This window comes from Lepisma saccharinum, chromosome 21 (assembly GCF_977018435.1).
Source record: "Lepisma saccharinum chromosome 21, izLepSacc3.1, whole genome shotgun sequence".
Lineage (NCBI taxonomy): Eukaryota > Metazoa > Arthropoda > Insecta > Zygentoma > Lepismatidae > Lepisma > Lepisma saccharinum.
Genome location: NC_139249.1, coordinates 27878538 through 27899611, shown reverse-complemented (window position 1 = coordinate 27899611; position 21074 = coordinate 27878538). Strand labels below are relative to the sequence as shown.

The 21074-nt window shown below is 39.1% G+C and overlaps 1 protein-coding gene across 3 annotated transcripts in view; it reads left to right on the top strand.

Moving 5' to 3' along the window:
• LOC146004094 (uncharacterized) overlaps positions 1-21074 on the top strand; it is an 86917-nt gene that overhangs the window by 6280 nt on the left and 59563 nt on the right. The window lies entirely within an intron of this gene.

Sequence of the window (21074 nt, the reverse complement as noted above, 5' to 3'; positions counted from 1 at the left end):
TACTGGGAACAAAATAATATTAAGGGTAAAACATATAATTTTATTGTCTGTGTATGCACTAATTGACTTTTTTCCTGTCAGACAACACACCGAAGACTTTAGTTTTTTTAAAAAATTTCTTATGTCCACTGTATCCGAACTACTGCATGTCTCCACCAGGTATCGATTCCAGTGTGACATCCTTTCCTGTCATATATGTATGATTGATATGTGCCATTGCATTTCTGTGTTTATGCCAGTCACAGTAGGTGCAATGACCAATTGATGTATCCTGTTAGGCTGTCTGGGTTGTTCACCCTCCTCTCTCCTCGTTCCCCTACGTTGCATTCTTTTAGGATGCTGCATATTCTCACTTTTCTTCCCTGGATAAGCTGTAAGCCATTTCCCAACATTGAATATCATCAATTACGTTCATTCTTTCCTACACTCTCCCACAGCGTCAAAATCCTCTCTTCTTCTGCAGGATCCATTCTAAAATGGCAAACAATACAGCTTGTGAGTGGTTAAAAAGATCAGGGATATAAAATTTATAGGTCGCACTGGGTGGATACGATCAGGTCCAAAAGTAAATCTTGTTTTCGATAGGCCTGGAACCAAACTGACAAGTGATGAGTGAGTGGGGTGTGTTAATAACAGGGTTGGCATTTTGCCTGTTTCATTGGGGTTTTTCAGGTTGTTTATTTATATATATATAAATTAAAAATGAAATTCAATTTTCCCTGACAGTAATATTTTGGAACATTCAATTTGTATCGTTTTAGTTCACTGAATCAAAAACTATTTAATATTTTCTGTTAACATAGTTAAGAATTGACAATCAGTGTCTTACACCTTGAAATGATTATACTGAAAACATACATATCCCGTTCTACAACAGACCATTGAGGGCCCAGGTCTACATACCGACTGCTGGCTGCACTCCCACCTGATCCTACTCTTACAGGGTGACGTGTGGTCAGCACGATGAACCCCCAGTCATCGTTGTAGGATTTCATAACCGGGTTATGCTACTCATTCATAGTTCCCCAATTTAATCATGATGGTGACATCTCAGGAGAAAAGCTGTTACATTTTCCCAAGGAGACAAACCTGCACACGTCCCATAGCCAGATCCCAAAGCATGACCTCACAGCCACAGTGCTATGTTCTGAAAAATTTGACCAACAGTTTGATTCTACTCTTGCTGGATGGCGTAATAGTTAATATATCTATGATCAGTTCCCAGGGTTGCACATTGCAATACTATACTAATACTTGATAACTTTGGTGGTTTAGTAAACCTCCATTGGCGAGTGGTTAGTACAGCATGCTGCAATGCCAGGGGCCCCAGGTTCGAATCCTGGTTTGGTATGGATGTTTGTGTTTGTCCCAATGATAATACAGAGAGCTGGCCCCCGTGGCGGAGTGGTTGGCACATCGTGCTAAGACGGAAGGGGTCCCAGGTTCGAATCCTGGCCTAGGCATGGATGTTTGTAAGTGTTCATTCATCAAATCATCACTCATCCCCATCTTCACAAATTAGCCAAAAGTGCCACAAGAAGCGAAGTAAAATAAAGCAAATCAATCAATCCATAATATGGAGATAATTCATGTGTGTGAAAATTGAGAAAATAGAGAGAAGGGGGATACTACTGCTTAGGGGTATTACTTTTATTACATATGTAAAAAAAAAAAGTAGACAGGATGGCTGACTGTCATGCAGACGACCTGGGTTCGAATCTTGGGGTGGGTGATCTAAGGTCAGGCTTTTTCCAGTCTTGCCCCGCACAAAGCAGCTCTGGAACTCACCCAGCCTTAAATCAATGGGTCCTGGGAGTAAAGGTAGCCCGAGTTTGGTTGTGATCACATCACCTTTAAATTCGCCGAGATCAAGAATATGTCGGGTCCTACCTCCATATCCCCTGAATGTGCCTTCATGGTGCGGTGCTATATGCACTGGGAACTATACTTTTACCTAGTATACAACATACGGTAACTACACACACACGTTTAAATCTGCTTCAATACAGTTTGTTCACAGTTGTGTTTCCCAATATTTTTGTGGATGTTTCAAGTTTATATATCTCCTCCGTGTAATAACTATGCCTAAATGATAAGGTTGACATATTTTATTGTCTTGACTGATTTCATCAAAATGGAATACTCCAAAATATCTGGTTGCTATGAAACTAACAGTTCCCATGGACAAAACATTAGTGCCCCCATTTAGATCCCAACATACATATGCACTATATTGTTAAAGAAATTTTTTGTCAAGCAGCTTAAAAAATACCCTAAAATATTTAAGTCTGCATTCTTTATGTCCAAAAATTTAGTTCAGGCAGATATTTGAAAGTGGCATCAGAATTTGGAGCTACCTCAGAATATAAAAAATCAATTTTTCATCCGCCATCTGAAATGCTTTCAACAAATGCAAATGCAAATTGAAATCATTGTCTGGGTGTGTCTATTTGCGACATGAATTTCAGCTAAGGAACTCTAAATTTGCTACAGATATTGTAGTCTCAAAAGTGGTGACTTTCCCCACCCTTCCTAAACCACACACTATATTACAGAGTTTTTATTAAAAACTTGAAGCTCAAGTAATGTCCTAACATAGCTGAGATTTGGGTCTACGAAAATCTAACCTCAAATATTGGCATAACTTAAAACTCTTGCAAGGCATGTTAACTCAGTCTTTCGTCTACCATCTTTGCACATGCTGACAAATTTTTCTCAAATACAATATGACACCAATCCTCTAATTTATATTGTAACTCTACAAATTGCAACTCAAAAGCTTGACATTTATGGCAAAATGTATGTTTGCGATTTTAGCACCACTCTTCTCCTAATCTATGAAATATAATTTTAAAAGCTTTATTGCAAATTTGTGAACCGACGAATTATCTACAATGACTGAGTTTAGTTCCTTATACTCCGAAAATGCAATGTAGACAGTTTTGGGGAAAAAGACAGCATGGTATAGAGTGTGCATGCAACATGAGGAAAATCAGTTTTTCATTCACCATCTTTTAACACATTGTTCAATTTCACTCACATGTAATACCATTGCATTGTGTCAAGTTTTCTAGCTGCAGAAACATGTTATCATGGTCACTAAGTAGATGACTTGACTTTCTTTGCCCATCCACCCCACCCATGCTCCTCCTAAATCGTGCATTATATTTCGATAATTTTATTGTGAATTTACAGTGCAAGTAATGTCACAATGCTCCTAAAAGTTTTATGCACTAAGTTCGGAATTGTAGTCTCTAAAAAGGTTTGAAAATGTCAAAAATTGTCATAATATGAATGTGTTCGTATTTACTTGAGTACCTACCCCACACCCCTTATTTTTAAGAAAGGAACAATTTATGGTAGATTATGAGAGTGCTTGACTTCTTGGGTATGGAGCTCCTAACCGCAAATAACATTTATCCTACATGGGCAAGCAACCCATTACGTTCAATCAATGCACTGAACTGGAGGGAGGGAGGGGTCTCAGTGCAAGGCATTGGAAAGAAAACAGAACATTTGTACACATACTAAATTTTGAGTAATGAAATGACTCATTTGGAAAGTGTTTGGTTTAATTATATCACAGTTAACATTATTCTACTTTCACAACATTTATTGAATTGTACTCAATTCTCCTTTGTAATATATTATCTGCTTAGCCTCATCCCACTCTATGTCATGTCCTGTTTCTCTCGTGTGTTTAAATATCGCATTTCTCTCTCTCTTAAGTGGGGAATGGGGGACTGATGATAAACAAAGAATGGAAGAAGGTGTTAGAAAGAGTGGAAATGACAAGAGAGAAAGAGGAGAGAAGAAGAAAGAAGAATGAAGGAAACAGAGCGTGAGATAAAGAGTCCAACCACATTCACTTTCAGGTGAAAGTAAAGTTGACAAGGGAAAGCCACCTGCTAGAATAATAGTCTGGGGAGTATTTTTGTGTATATATACCGTCCTGTTCTTGTGCCTTGTTACATTTGTACTTGGTACATAGTCTGAAGAAGACCTTGCTAGAAGGTTGAAACGTTACGTTTAGTTTATGTTTTATAATAAAATAAATTTCTGCCTTGGTCAGCATATTGAGTTATTCATATCATGGAAACAAGGCTTAATGGTGTTACAAAATTATAAGCTTTGTTCAATCAATGTTTTATCTAAATATTTCAGACCCTTTTGATTTTTGTTTCTTAAATATATGTTTGTATTATTTGTGTTAAAAGTCTATTTCTAGCATGATTTGAAAAAAATATCCTGAAAAAACCCACTATGACTTGTACCACATTAATTATTTTGAGTATTATAAGCTTCATTTTCTGGGCCATCACCCGGGCCAACCCTGGTTAATAACACCTTGCCCTTTGATAAATCAGAGCATGCAGGCAGAGGGATGCATGAATATACCTAGTCTCACCATAAATACTGTCCCAAAGTTGTAAGTAAATAGACACAAAATGGTGAGAGATATTGTAATATCAGAATAACATCATGAGGTGCATGGATGCATTATGAACCAAACTCACAAATAATTATTCGAAATGGCCACCTTTAGCACTGACACACTTCTGAAGTCTTCGTGGCCACTCATCAATGGAATTACGCAACACATCAAGTGGAAACTCCGCAGCTGCCTTCTGAAGAGACCGCTTTAAACTGTCAATATTGGGATGTCTCTTCTTCCAAGCCATCTCCTGAAGCTTGGACCACAATTTGTAGTCCAAAGGGTTTAAGTCTGGACTGGCAGAGGGCCAATCTGACGTGGAAATGAAGTCAGGAACATTTGCCTCCAACCACTGCTGGGTGGTGCATGCTTTGTGTGCTGGGGCTGAGTCCTGCTGGAAGCTCCAGTTCTCTCCATGGAAGATGGTGTCGGTAAGATTCTTGCAAAGTTTCTCAAGCACTGTCTGCTGGTACACTTTGGCTGATGTTTTTACCCCTTTTTCACAGAAATGGAGTGTGCCCTCATAGCAAATGTTCCAGACTTCATTTCCACTTCAGATTGGCCTTCTGCAAGTCCGGACCTATACCCTTTGGACTACAAATTGTGGTCCAAGCTTCAGGAGATGGCTTGGAAGAAGAGACATCCCAATATTGAAAGTTTAAAGCGGTCGGTCTCTTCTGAAGGCAGTTGCTCATTTTCCAGTCGATGTGTTGCATAATTCAATTGATGCGTGGCCACGAAGACTTCAGAAGTGTGTCAGTCCTAAAGGTGGCCATTTTGAATAATTGTTTGTGATTTTCGTTCATAATGCATCCATGCACCTCATGTTATTCTGATATTACAATATCTCTCACCATTTTGTGACTATTTACTTACAACTTTGGGACAGTATTTATGGTAAGACTAGGTAGATTGATGACATAAATAGTACTAACCTCCCCTGGGTTAATAGGTTCATTAAATCACGTTGTGCAATTTTTTTGAATGCCTATAATTGATTTTCCTGTATGATGTTATTCATGATTCCACATGCTTACTACTATCCATTCTTTAAGGGTATAAGTTCATTCATGGGCAACCTTGAATAGGTGTACAATCAGAAATAAGAACATTTTACAGTCACGTCTGTAATCCATGGGGGAAAGATTGATCGGACTTTGGACTAACCCTGTGGTTTTGCTGCCATTTTCATGAAGCTGGGCTTGTTTGTACATTTGAGTTGGTGTAATACAATCCAAGGAGAGAAGGCTTACTCAATTATTTTCATTTTAATCAGATACATGTTTTTATTAAACCTCTTCAGAACTGCTGTGACCACTGGTGGCATTTAACACATCATTTCTCGTACGATTAACATGCTACTTCTCTTGAACAAAAATGTTCGAGTTCTTTTTATTTCAAATTTAATTGTTTGTTCATTACATGTATGAAAGTGTGACATATTTGAATTTGTTTCCAATTTGTGGGGTTGAAATTTCTTCAAGAATATGCTTTATATTTGTTATTGATTGTGACGATTTTCTTGCATTATAAAAAGCATTATTTATTTTCATTAAAATAATGTCATAAGAACTCATCACAATTTTGTCTCTCTTCACCTGGAAGTTGTTATACGTAATTTCCTCGCAAAGTAATAGATGTCTCTGCCTACAAGTAGCCTTGCTTCTAATCGAGGGAAGAGTTGATTCACAGTGTTATGTTTGAATACCTGCTCAACAGACATTGGGTAGGAACTACAATCGCGTTATTGACTTGCACCATGCATTGCCAGTGTATAAACGTACAATACAAACTTAATTCACACAGCTTATACTGTCTTGATTTTCTACTGGGACTTCAAGGGATGGCTGAGAATTGGTGCCCGCTACTAACTACATTGTGTGCTTGATGTAAGAGAATTCGGGTGAGAAATTCGCAGATGCCATTTTTTGATATTGTCATGTTAGATTGGAGATCTGATGCAACATTCGATTTTGCCCAAAGAATAAGAAGAGGGACCAGATTGCTTGTGATACTTATCCAGACACCAGGACATTTATTTTACATGTAGAAGGACCACGACATGTGATTATGTTTACTTCAGAAATCTACTTTCCGTATCTTGTCAATGAGGACTGGACGTAAGGACCTTGTTACCAAACTTCAGGAGTGTGCATTATTGCAAGCAACAAGTGATTTTGACTGTGCCCAATATGTCGAGGTTTCATGATAACATCATTTGCCCATGATAGGAAGTGAAAAGCTCAGGGTGGGTCCGGCCCAGTTTTCCCCATGCAGTTTTTTTCCAGAGAAACCCACCTCAAAAAAACCCACTCAAAATGTGTTTTTTTTTTTTCAGAAAATAATGTAAATTATTGCTTTAAATAATTGTGAGGTTCTAGAATTGTCAACAGTTTGAGAAACCTTGTCAAATAAAGGCTTAGCCAAGCTTGTAATACTCAAAACAATTAATGTGGTACAAGTCACAGTGGTTTCTTTTTTTCAGAATATTTTTCTCAAATCATGCTAGAAATAGACTTTTAACACAAATAATACAAACATACGAGGGTGTACCCAAAAGAAACCAGAATAACGCTGTGCTGGGTGGAGCTTCCGTAGTACGAAGTGTCGAGTAACTCGTTGTGAGTTCATTGCACCCAGTGGCTTAGCTGGGGAAGGTCGTCTCTGGTCACGGTGATTTTTTTTCGTAAAAGCAGTTTCGCTCGCACCTCATTCTTTGTGATGGCTGATGTAAGAGAACAGCGTGCAGCTGTGAAATTTTGTTTCCTGCTTGGGAGAAATGCCACAGAAATGGTTGTGATGTTGAACACAGCTTACAAGGACAGCGCTATGGGGAAAAACTCAAGTGTACGAGTGGTTTCCTCGCTTCAAGAAAGGTGACATGTCGATTGATGACAAACCCCGTTCTGGATGTCCATCTACTTCCAGAACGGATGAAAATGTCGATAAAATTTGTGAACATGTGCCCGAAGACCGACGATGGACCATTGAAGAGGTGAGGAAGTTATCTGGACTACCTTGGAGCTCGGTTCAGCGAATTTTAATGGAAGATTTGGGAATGAGAAGGGTCGCTGTGAAATTTGTGCCTCTGAATCAGAGTGACTAGCAAAAAGAGTGTCCAGTGGAAACATGTTGTGCTTTGAAAGAAGAGCTCCGAGCGTAAGTTTTTGGCAAAAAACACCATGACTCTCTTGCCCCATGCCCCTTACTCACCTGACCTCGCTCCGTGTGACATTTTTTTTGTTTCCCCGAATGAAGAGGGACATGAAGGGATAGCAATTTGACGACGTTGAAGAGGTGAAGAAAAAAGGAGGAAGGAGCTGTCAGCCATCACACCAGATGAGTTTAAAAAATGTTCCCAAGAATGGAATCACAGATTGGACAAATGTATTAAGTGTCATGGAGAGTACTTTGAAGGTGATAAGGTACTTTTGAAAGAAAAAAAACAAAACAAAAAAAACATAAATCCGGTTTCTTTTGGGTACACCCTCGTATATCCAAGAAACAAAAATCAAAAGGGTCTGAAATATTTAGATAAAACATTGAACAAACAAAGTTTATAATTTTGAAATGTGGTAGCACTTTAGATATCAGTCACTTCCGTATTTGGGCAAGCTACATAGTTTCACCTGTGACAATGAATTTTTACAAAATTTAGTATAGTGCAAATGTTATGTTTTCTTTCCAAAGCCTTGCACTGACACAGTGACCCCTCCCTCCCTCCAGTTCAGTGCATTGATTGAATGTAATGGGTTTCTGCCCAGGTAGGGTAAATGGTATTTGTGTTTAGGAGCTCTATACCCAAGAAGTTGAGCACCCTCATACTCTACCACAATTTGATTTTTTTTCTTAAAAATAGGGGGTGTGGGGTTCTCAGGTAAATACAATGCATACATATACTTTCATATTTTGGCATTTCCAAACCTTTTTATAGACTGCAATTTCCAGCTTTGTGCATAAAACTTTCAGGAGCATTGTGACATTACCTGCAATGCTAATTCACAATAAAATTGGGGCCTCCCCCATGGTGCAGTGGTAGCGTCATTGCCTTGTAATCGAGGGGTCCTGGGTTCGATACCAGTGGAGGCACAAGTGGTTCGGATCCCACTTTAAACTGTAGGTCCAGTCCCGATTAGCCTTACTGTGCATAAAGTGGACTTAAAACAGCAACTCAAACTCAAACTCACAATAAAATTATCGAAACATAATGCACGATTTAGGACGAGAGGAGGGGGGTGAAGGGCAAAGAAAGACAAGTCATCTATTTAGTGACCATGATAACATATTTCTGCTGCTAGAAACTTGATAGACTGCAAAAGTATTACATGTGAGTGAAATTAAAGGATGTGTTTCAAGATGGTGAATGAAAAACTGATTTTTCTCATGTTGCACGCACGCTCTGTACCATGCTCTTTTTCCCCGAAACTGTCTACAATACATTTTTGGAGTATAAGGAACTAAACTATCAGTCATTGTAGATAATTCATTGGTCCGCAATTTTGCAGTAAAACTTTTAAAATTATATTTAATAGTTCAGGAGAGGAGTGGTGCTAAAATCGCAAACATACATTTTGCCATAAATGTAAAGCTTTTGAGTTGCAATTTTTATAGTTACAAGATAACTTAAAAGATTGGTGTCATATTGTATTTAAGGAAAATTTGTCACCATGTTTATAGATGGTGCACAACAGACTGATTTAACATGCCTTTCGAGTGTTTTAAGTTATGCCAGTATTTGAGATTAGATTTTCGTAGATTAAGAAACCCAAGTCTCAGCTACGTTAGGACATTACTTGAGCTTGAAGTTTTTAATAAAAACTGTGTAATATAGGAGGGTAGGAAGGGTGGGGGAATGTCACCAATTTTGAGATCTGGATATCTGTAGCAAATTGAGAGTTTTTAAACTGAAATTCATGTCACAAATAGATACACCCAGGAAATGATTTTATTTTGCATTTGCATTTGTTCAAAGCATTTCATGATGGCGGATGAAAAATTGATTTTTCATATTCTGAGGTAGCTCCAAATTGTGTTGCCAGTTTCAAATATCTGTGTAAAGTGCATTTTTGGACATTATGAAAAGAGACTTAAATATTTTAGGGCATATGTATGTTAGGATCCAAATTGGGAGTGACTAATGTTTTTTTTTTTCATGGGAACTGTTATACTGGATCCGCGCTTAGAAGGAACTGTACGGTAAACAAATGCACGTGTATGAATACAGTGTTGCCAACCAATAACTGAAGAATATAGCGAAAAGCGAATTCTCACAGTGTGTAGGGTTCTACATTATATTGTAGAAATGCTTTTTATGGATAATCACCATAATCACAATGTGGATATGTCATACCCTATTTGTTGCTAGTTTTCATAGAATAAAGAATACAAATTTTCCTCCTCACTTCCTTCACAATAAAAGCAATTTTTTGAATGGCCAGTTCTTTCCGAGTGTTATCTTTGTATATCCGTAGATTTATTAAATATATATATATATATGTAGTATAAACATATTCACATAACTAGAGTAGTTTTGCATACATTTTTAGAGTTTTCAAAATGTCATGCAAATTGGACAAAAATTGTAAGAGAATTTGAAAAAGAATCCAATATCGTGGATCTGCGATTTTCTTTTCTTAAGCTATCAAAAAATGAAGTAGACCCTGTCTTGCAATGGACGTAGAGAATAGATGTGCAGAATTTCGTCTGATTTACTCAAAAATTGTAAGAGGTTTGACGAATCGAAAATTACCAACGAAATGGAACTTCAACCACTTTATTTCTTCCATTTTTCAAATTTTTGAAAATCTAGCATCATATTTACAAGCAGCGACGTAGAGAACGTTCGAATAGGAACGTCTACAACAATACCACAAGGATTAATACTGCTGTTAAAGAAAATTAATAAACAAACTAAAAATAGGTCACTTCCGTGTTAATTTTTTAATGAAGTCATATAATTATGATACTACTGTGCAAATATCTGAAAGCCATTATTGTCACCAATGCAGGACCAAAAAGTTCAAAACAGCTAATTTTAGCAAAATAATAGGGGGTTTGGCAACACTTCTCGTTGAGTCTGCTTGAACAACAGACCCTGTCATGCGCAACAAAATATAGTCCACTTTATAACTTACAAGAATATAACATTCCTTCAACACAATTGTAATTATTGTACTCTAGAATTATCATAACCAATATTTAGTAACAGTTGGGCTGAAAAGTTCGTAGGCTAACATAGTAAAAAATATTTTTTTGACAAAATTCGATTTTATTATTCAATATAGTTGCCTTCGAGGGCGATACAACGATTATAGCGGTCATACAATTTTTCGATGCCATTTTTATAGTACGATTTCTCTTTAGCCTCAAAATAGACCTCAGTTTCGGCGATTACCTCTTCATCAGTGCTAAATTTCTTTCCAGCGAGCATTCTTTTAAGGTCTGCAAACAGGAAAAAATCACTGGGGGCCAGATCTGGAGAATATGGTGGATGGGGAAGCAATTTTATTACGGTTGAATATCGCTAAACATTGCTCCGAATCATCAAAACGTTGTTGCTTTTGATCGATTGTGAGCACGCGCGGCATTCATTTTGCACACAGCTTTCGCATGTTCAAATATTCATGCACAATATGTCCAACACGTTCCTTTGATATTTTTAAAGTCTCAGCTATCTGGATCAACTTCACTTTACGATCATTTAAAATTATTTTGTGGACTTTTTTGATGTTTTCGTCGGTAACAGCCTCTTTGGGGCGTCCACTGCGTGCATCGTCTTCGATGCTCATTTCGCCTCGTTTAAATTTAGCAAACCACTTCTCAACGGTTGATTTTCCTGGTGCAGAGTCCGAATAATGTTTATCAAGCCAAGCCTTGGCTTCAACAGTATTTCTTTTCGCCAAAAAGCAATGCTTTATTAACACACGAAATTCTTTTTTATCCATTTTTTCACAATAACAAAAGCTGCTTCACTCACAATGCTATATCTCACGAACTAATTATCCGGCAGCTGTGAAATTTATACACGTTTCTTTTGAAGGTTAGTACTAAGTAAAAATCACATGGATTTAATTCTAGTAACGCCATCTATGAGTCAGCCTACGAACTTTTCAGCCCAACTGTTATGTAAATGAACTCCAGGTTGGCATAAATACACAAGACGTGACAATTTTTACTCTGGGTACAACACGCATGCGTAAAGTCTGGGCAGGCGGGAGGGAATTTCAATTTGTGCGAGATGGATGTTCGCGTTGGCTACGTTAAATACTGCAGCGGGAAACCGTTGAAAAGCGGCGAGAAACAAATTGTATTGAATGTGTTCGCAAAGTTTTGCGAGAAATATCCAACTATGGTTATCCAGGACGTGATGAAATTGACATCTGAGTTTACTGGTGTGTCTGTTAAGAGTGTAAAATCTGCGTGCAGCGAGGTTCTAAATAAGGGCATTTTCACAACACCAGGGAAAAAGTGTCAACGTCAAAAGCCTGTGTTACAAGTTCAGTGCGATGAGTTTGCGAGAAGTGCCAACAATAAATAAAGTGTTGGTGAGTGTGAATAGTGATTCGGATCTGCCGAACCTTAACAAGTTTCCACACACTTCTGAAAGAAATCAGCTTCGAGTTTGTGCAACGCAACAGAAAAAATATTATTGTTCACCGAGAAGACATATTGTTGTGGCGCCGGAACTACCTGAGGAAAATACGCGAATACAGGCAGGAGGGGCGAAAGTTGTATTTCCTTGATGAAACGTGGGTGAATGAAGGTCATACTGTTTCTTAAGGTGTGGGTAGATTCTGCCGTAAAATCTAAAAAACAGGCTTTCCTCTCAGGATTAACCACAGGGCTAAGAAACCCGACCGGCAAAGGCAGGCACCTTATTGTATTGCATATTGGAGAAAGAAGAGGAACGCTTCTGGGAATCAGATTACATGTGCGACACTGTTGTTGAACGACTTGTTATCAATCCAGCTGATAGCAGTAGCGGCGGCACCAGCAGTGAAGGGGAGGAATCTATGGAAGGAATCGACTTTCTATCTGACTCGCTTAGGCAAGTAAAACACTTTTAAATCTTCAAGTTAAATTCTTAAGTACAGAAGTTCAGCTTATCTTGTGAATAGTTATAGTTTTCCTTTTTATTTAATTTCTCGTAGCTTGTAACATTGCTTTCGCGCCAACTTTCTCTCACACGTGGTGGAAGCAGCAGAAGCTTTACGATCATCCAATCGCTGAAGCCTGGCGGAGTAATACCTTTGCCCTTGTGTTTACAGTGCAGTCCCTTCTAAGCGCGGAAAAAGTATAGTTTCATAGCAACCAGATATTTTGGAGAATGGATATGGTATTCCATTTGGATGAAATCAGCCAAGACAATAAAAAATGTCAGCCTTAAAAATTTGGCATGGTTAATACACGGAGGAAATATTTTAACTTGAAACATCCACAAAAATTATGGGAAAACAACTATGAACACAATGTATTGAAGCATATTTAAAAGTGTGTGTGCAGCTACTGTATGTTGTATAGAAGGTAAAGGTAAAGTTTCCCGTGCACATAGCATTGTGCCATGAAGGCTTGAGGGGATATGGGGGTAGGGCCCGACATATTCTTGATCTCTGCCATTTTGGAGGTGGTAATCTGGTAATCACAACCAACACCCAGTGGCCTTTACCCCCCACAACCCATTGATTTGAGGTTGGGTCAGTTCCAGAGGTGCTTTATGCAGGGACAAAAACTGGAAAAATTCCTACCTTAGATCACCCACCCCAAGATTCGAACCTGGGTCTTCTGCATGGCAGTTAGACAGCCTGTCTACTTTTTTTTTACATTTGTAATAATAATAATAGCCCTAAGCAGTAGTATTCCCCATTTTCTCTCTATTTTCTCTGTATTCTCATTGGGACAAACACAAACATCCATGTCCAAACCAGGATTCGAACCTGGGACCCCTGGCATTGCAGTGTGCTATGGTAACCACTCTGTCACGGAGGTTGACTAAACCACCAAAGCTATCAAGTATTTCAAGTATTGGTATAGTATTGCAATGTGCAACCCTGGTAACTCATCATAGATATATTAACTGTTATGCCATCCAGCAAGAGTGGAATCAAACTGTTGGTCAAATTTTTCAGAATATAGTATTTTAGATAACTTTAACACCGAAACAGGCTACGTTTGTTGAAGTAGGAGAACCACCATTTCATCTACGGGCACAATATCTTGCGAGAAAATTCTTAACCCTTAGTCCGCCGCCGTCTCATATATGTGACAAAAAAAGTATGTCCCTAGTAGCCGCCGTAACACATATGATACAAACAGCTTTAGGTACAATTATCGAGGGTTTGCCACACTTATATTTGTATATTGAGGTTGAAACACTGACAGTTCGTTCGGGAACATGTGTTTACGAAAATTCCAAATCCCCCCCTCCTTTCTCAGAATATGTCACGTGTTTGGGCTGACCCAAACACATGTTGGCTCAACACTTGACAGACACAATGAATGCTTGGTATTTATGATGCTGTTTTCCTGCAAGCTTCCAACACTGTGATTTAGTACTGATAAGGCACACATTCTTCTTTGTGTTTAGACCTGGTGATCCAGCCGAAAGTAGTGGCAGGGGGCAGGGGTCAAGGAGAGGGGAGATTGGATGAGGTTTGGCGGTGTCAGCTTTCTGTCGCCTCTATGTTAGAAATGCAATGAAGCTTGATGATAGCTAGAGGCCAGAAGCCAGAAGCGTGAGTCTATCCAGAAGTATAGACAAAACAAAGGATTGCGAAGGCTCCCTCCCCTCCTCTGTTACGAAAGGCCTCGCCATAAACGTTCAGAGCAGTGGCTGTGAAACACCGTGTTTTGTGCGTTCTGATTGTGTGCCCCTCGAGCTGTGTTGAACTTGTGTTGTTAATTTTTTTGTGATATGTGCTTCTGATTTTTTTCGTTCGCACTTGCATCTTGTGTAGCTACTGTGAATCTATTTCTTCCCTGTTGACTTGGCTCTTTGTGGAAATATGTCCGGAAAAAAACGATTATGCGTTAGGGAGATCGATGAGCTGTTATATGATACGGACAATGAATGTGAGAGCGTGGGATCAGATGTTGATCAAGATGATGACTTTGATGATGATGTTGATTTGGGGGGGATATCTGATTCTTCTTCGGATGAAAATGGCGCTCCTCTCCCAACAGCATCTTCATCGACGTCATCAAGTTCATCAACCTGGGGCCCGCGCACCTCTCATGTTCAGGGTCCAACTCCTTTACCTTTTACTGGCCGGCCTGGACCCAAGACCTCAGATTTGACTCCTGATTCTTCACCTTTCGACTCTTTCCGCCTATTCTGGACGGATGCTCTTCTCGACATTCTTCTGGTAGAATCTAACCGATACTACCAGCAGTTTGTCGATAAGAATAATCCGTCCAGGGTAGAATCCCCCATCACCCTTGGAGAATTATTCCTTTTTTTTGCCCTCTGGATCTATTTTGGACATAACAAGCACGACTACATGGACTCTTACTGGCAGACAAATTCCTTCCACACACCTTGGGTCCGGCATGTTATGTCACGCAACCATTTCCAACACATCCTAGCTTTCCTGCACTTTGCTGACAACTCTTCCCCTCCTCAAGACAACACCGATCGACTTTGGAAACTGCGACAGGTTCTTGAACATCTGAGACAACATTACTTCGACTTGTATCACCCGACGGAACACGTAGCCATTGACGAGGCTATTGTTCTTTACAAGGGAAAGGTGCTCTTCAAGCAATATATCTCAAAGAAGCACAAGCGATTTGGCATAAAGGTGTACTTGCTTTGTGATGTTTTGGGATATACTGTTGATATGTTAGTTTACCTTGGAAAGGACAGTGCCAGACAGACTCCAACTGTGACAGCCACCCATGCCCTGGTCATGGAACTAAGTAAGAGAGTACAAGGAATTGGTCATAAACTTTTTATGGACAATTACTTTACCTCTCCCGAACTTTTTGATGATCTCGCAACAAAGGGCACCCAATGTTGCGGAACTGTCAATAAGAATCGGCATTCCATGCCCACTGACTTGAAAACGGGGAAGACCAAACGTGGTGACCTGGACGTGTATACAAAGGGGGACCTGACAGCTATACGTTGGAAGGACAAACGTGACGTCTGTGTGTTGACAAATTTTCACAAACCCCCCGCACAAGGAAACTTCACTGACGACCACGGCAATCCTTTGAAGCCCCAGATCATACTAGACTACAATAGAAGTATGGGTTACGTGGATAAGGCAGACAGAATGGCATGTATATACCTGACTGACAGAAGGACGATAAAGTGGACAAACAAACTGTTTTTCTACCTTCTAAACCAAAGTTTCCTCAATGCACACATCCTCTTCAGCCAGGTCTCCTGCACTCGCAGACATCGAGACTTCCGGATAGCTTTGTATGAAGAGCTGGTTCGGCGGGGATCTATGGAGCAGGCTGGTCCTTCTAGACCTTTGCTTGTTGATTATCCACCTCCCCCTGAGATGGTAAGATTCGAAGCTTCGGCTAACAAGCATTGGCCTAGAAAGACCAGTAAGCGCATGAGATGCAAAGTGTGCAACAAGAAAAAAGTTGTCCGCCTGACGTTTTTTCAGTGCAAGAAGTGTCAAGTTTTTCTGTGCATTGATCCCTGTTTCGAGAAGTATCACACAGAACAATAGATGGTGAGTACCTATTTATATAACCCTAATTATTTTGCTGTGTTATATATAACTAACTAGCCCTCGATCATGTTTCTTTCTCGAACGGTTTGCCAAATATTGTAACCCAACATAACATTTTAGTCATTGCATTGCTCCACATAATGCGACTTATTTCACTTTGTATGGCAGCTAGGAACATGAAACAAGTTTCATTATGTTGCGAAAGGTCCATTCTTTGAAATGAAAGCAAAAGTTTCGGTTTTCTCCCCAAAGTAGCTGGGGAAGAGGGGGCAAAGTCCACATTTTATGTTTTTTTCATTGAAATTCGGGGGATGTAGCCCCCGCCCGTAACCCCCCCGAGGTTGGGGCATCCAAATTTTACATGGTTGCATGCACTGATGTTCTACCTGCAAAACAAAAGTTATCCGAAGTAGATTGGTCCCATAGTGTCCGAGTTATAACAATTTTACGAATAATATGCAAATTGGCTAAGATTCGCTGTTTTGAGTAAAAAAACAGAGTTTTACGTTTTGCCTTATTATTCAAACTGTATTGCACCCACAAACATGAATCAAGTTCCATTCTGTTGCGGAAGGTCCATTCTTTGAAAAAAAAAGAAAAGTTCCGGTTATTTCCCCAAAGTAGCTGGAGAAGAGGGGGCAAACTCTACATATTATGTTTTTTTCATTGAAATTCGGGGGATGTAGCCCCCGCCCGTAACCCCCCCCCCTTGCGGTTGGGGCATCCAAATTTTTACATGGTTGCATGCACTGATGTTCTGCCTGCAAAACAAAAGTTATCCGAAGTAGATTGGTCCCATAGTGCCAGAGTTATTACGATTTTTCTCCATTATGTATACAAATTCAAATTTCGTGCTCAATGCCTCGGCGACACTGGGCTTACTTTCGTCAGACTGCGTGGTGTACTAAGGGTTAATGAAAAAAATGTCTTCCATATCCAGTCCGATAATACCAAAATTATCACTTTTACAAGCCTTATTGTCATCAAACCGTACAGCTAAATATAAATTAAATCTTCCAATCTTATTCACAGCATACAAGTCGATTAAGGATTTCATACCGAAAGTTATTAGATTTTCAACGTCTCCGTGCTTTACGACAGACTATTTTAAATTAGCAACAATACTTCCCGTTCACTTTCCTCCATATCCAGATAAAGATACACGAACGTCAATGCCAAGTATGTTGAATAACATATTCAAGGAATATGTACACTCTGTAGTGCATGAAGATTTTTACATAGTATATACAGACGCATCAAAGTTCGCAACTGGTAACACTGGAGCTGCAATATATTGCAATAATCTAATGGAATACAAAATCTACCCATTACCAGCAGAATTTTCAATATTCACAGCGGAAGGGTTTGCTATTCGTCAAGCATTGTTGTATACACAGGAGAAAAACCTCAAGAGGGTAGTGATCGCCACTGATTCAGCGTCAGTCTTACACTCCCTGGGGTCGATAACAGCTGATTACTATGTAGACTGGTACATTGTTAACATAAAAATTTTGAATCACAAACTAACAAACTCAGGATACAGTATTTCTTTTGTCTGGACTCCTGGGCATACATCCATAGTAGGGATCCACATAGCAGACGCATTAGCCAAGTATGCAGCTGAAGAATCAAGTCACCGATCGCTTCGGATCAAATTTTCTGCAAAATCGCTAGAGTCGCATGCTAAAACAGAATTGTTGAAAAGTTGGCAGAAACAATGGACAATTACAGGGAAGACTAATGGGAAAAAATATTATTCAGTTCAACCACTTATACCTAAAGAACCTTGGTATCAAGACATTAACCTTTCAAGAAACTCTTTAACAAGTCTTCTTAGATGTCAGCTAAATTACACCCTAGCCCCTAAATACCTGTACACTAGGAAGATTGTTCAATCCCCAATCTGTCAGTGTGGTGCAACAGAAGGAACACCTGATCATATTATATTTGAATGTCATCTTAATGCAACTATGCGTGATTATTTCTTTAGAGACCTAAAAGAAGCAGGATATAATGTCCCATACACCTTGTCAACACTTTTGAGGAACCCAACGAAGAAAATAATATATGTACTTAAAAACTATATTGTGAGAGAAAATATTATATTATAAAATTATGAAATTGTAAAATTATAAAATCTAAAACAAATGTAACTGGTGCATAGCAGCAAAGCTACAACCAAATATACATTTATATATATAACTTTATCATCTTTGGCTGTGCGGTCATGCTTTTGGGTTCCAGCTATGGGACGTGTGTAGGTTTGAGTCTCCTTGGGGAAATGTAACTTTTCTCCTGAGATTTCGGCCTGTGTATGAACACTCACCGTCATGATTAAATTGAGGGAGCTATGAATGGGTAGCGTACCCCGATCATGAAAACCTTCAACGATGACTGAGGGTTTTAATCGTTCTGACGACACGTCACCCCATAACTGTTTGGATGATCTCCCACCTCAGAATGTGGGAGTGCAGCCGGCAGTTGGTAGGTAAACCTGGCCCTCAATGGTCTATTATGTATGGCACGGGTTATGTATATTTTTAGTTTATAATCATTTCAAGGTGTGAGACCTTGATTGTCAATTCTTAAGAGCCCGTATCAGCGTCACTCGAAAAACGCACCGGACAGATGTCAAATTTTCTTCCTAGTCTTGCCAATATTGATTCCATTTCTCCCTTCGAACGCAAATCCATTGCATGGTAGACCGTTTGAGACTTTACTGGTGGGAGGGTTGCTGTGTCGAAAGAAACAGAAGACAAGGTTCCCTGTCCGCTACTCCCCCCCCCCCCCCCGTGGGGAAGGTCAGGCTCTGACCATAATAGACCTTTCTTTTGAGCCCGAACGTTTATAACTCCGAGCCGAGAGGGTTTCTGTGACAGGACAACACATGTTCCGAGTGTCTGAAAGAAGAAAAACACACATTGACGAACATCGCAATACAACTTACATGTAATAGAACCAAGGACTATTTAGGGGAGGCGGGGTGTCCAGGGAGTCCGAATCTTCCACGAGAGACTTACTAAAATTAAATTATGTAAATATGCTTGTTTTGTTTAGCATCTGTCGTATAATCGAGATAGGTGTATTTCCGTCAAACTTATTGTAAGGGAAGGATTACATGGGGGTCATACAACTTTGGATGACTGTATCAAAGAAGATTTATACACACCACTACCTAAGTAATATGCTTAAATATTAAATTAAGAGCTTTACTTTTCGTCAAATGGATCTAGCATCCTTTTTCGTTATTCAATAAATATTCAATTCCTTATCTGTTTCACAATCACCTTGCCAGGTCAGTTGTTTTTATACAAATTGAAGCGATCTTAACTATTCATGAGCTAGATAATGAATACGTGCTGTTATATTCCTATTCTTATGCCATCTTTTCCCATTCATGTGACAACAATATTAATTAATATTTTAATATTATTAATTTAATATTACTGTTATTTTAACTTGTTTTTATTATTAGAAGAAGGTACCAACATCATAGGCGTGCGCAGATCCTCTGATAAGGGGGGGAGCAAAAACCTTGAAAATTAAGTCAGATCGGCAAAGAAAAACCTCATTTTATCTCACTGTTTTAGTTTTTTGCATTGATGTGATATATATATGTGTGTGTGTTTGCGCGCGCGAGTGTGTATATTATATATATATATATATATATATTCCTAGGTATTAACATATTATTTAAATACATTACGTAATCTATTCATCCGCCCTTTAACAAACCAACAGCAAAATTTATATAGATTGTCTCTGAAATGTGAGCGCTCGTTTTCCTCCAAACCAAACTGTTATAGCAGCAACTGTATGAATTACTTATTCGTTCTTACTTTCTTTCTGGTAATTTACAATGTATTGGAGAAAAGAAACTGCGAGCGAAGCGAGCAAGAAAATTTTTCGATCCAAATTTTTGAAAGTTGAAAACAGTATTGATTTAATAGGCCGCATGGGACGGCATGGCATTCTTTTTTACAATTTTTCTCAATCAGATTGTTCGGCGCCCAGTGCCAACTCCCGCTACTTCCTAGCTACGGCTCGGAAGTTGACAAGACTGCAAGAAAAGCAGGTACCCCGAGCGAAGCGAGAAAGAAAATTTTAAGAAATGTATTTTTATTTGTATAAAATTTAAAGTCGAGGGGACAATTGTCCCTCTGTAACCCTCTGCAAGTGATCCTGACCGTCTGGAAGAAATAATGAAGATGGACGTGAAAACTAATTCCGTCTTGAGTATCCTTTTGTCCTGTTACTAGTAGATTCTGCTAGTCTTGCTTTCTTTTAATTCAATGATTTCCGTCCAAGGTTGGAAAAAGGCATAAGCAATGCCCCCTGTCCCATTGTGGTTGCGCCATTTCCTTTTAGAGTATAATATTGTTTAATATTGTTTAATAACATCGACAATATTGCTCTCCACTAAATTTCTAGGTGAAAGTATAATAATATAGGGGCATGGAACGTCTGGAAGGGGGGCAAGGATGACCACACCTTGAAAACGAAGGTCAACCTAAAAGTATATATTTCACAAGTATAATTAGATTTCAGTCATAGTAATTTACATTAATTATTATGTAATGGGGACGCAGGAATGCGATAATTTCAAATTCAAGTGGTGTTTTTTGAGAGGACAGTACTAGTATCGGGGTAATATGCCCAATGAAAAAATACCTTTCTTGTCCCTTTGTGGAAAAATCTGCGAACGTCCGTGATTAGGGGGCAATCAACCCCCCCCCCCCCGCCCGTGCGCACGCCTCTGACCAACATATATGGAATAGTTTATAACATCGAGTAGCAGGATATCTCTCCTGTATGGTGCTGTAAACTAGGGAAATAATGACGATGTTTTGTAGTAGTGCATAGCTATTCACCCTGTTGCGACACATGTGCAGAACAGGCGGAAGACATTCTGTTGTGTTTTCTGCAGTTGGTGAATTATCCTAAGTGAGATG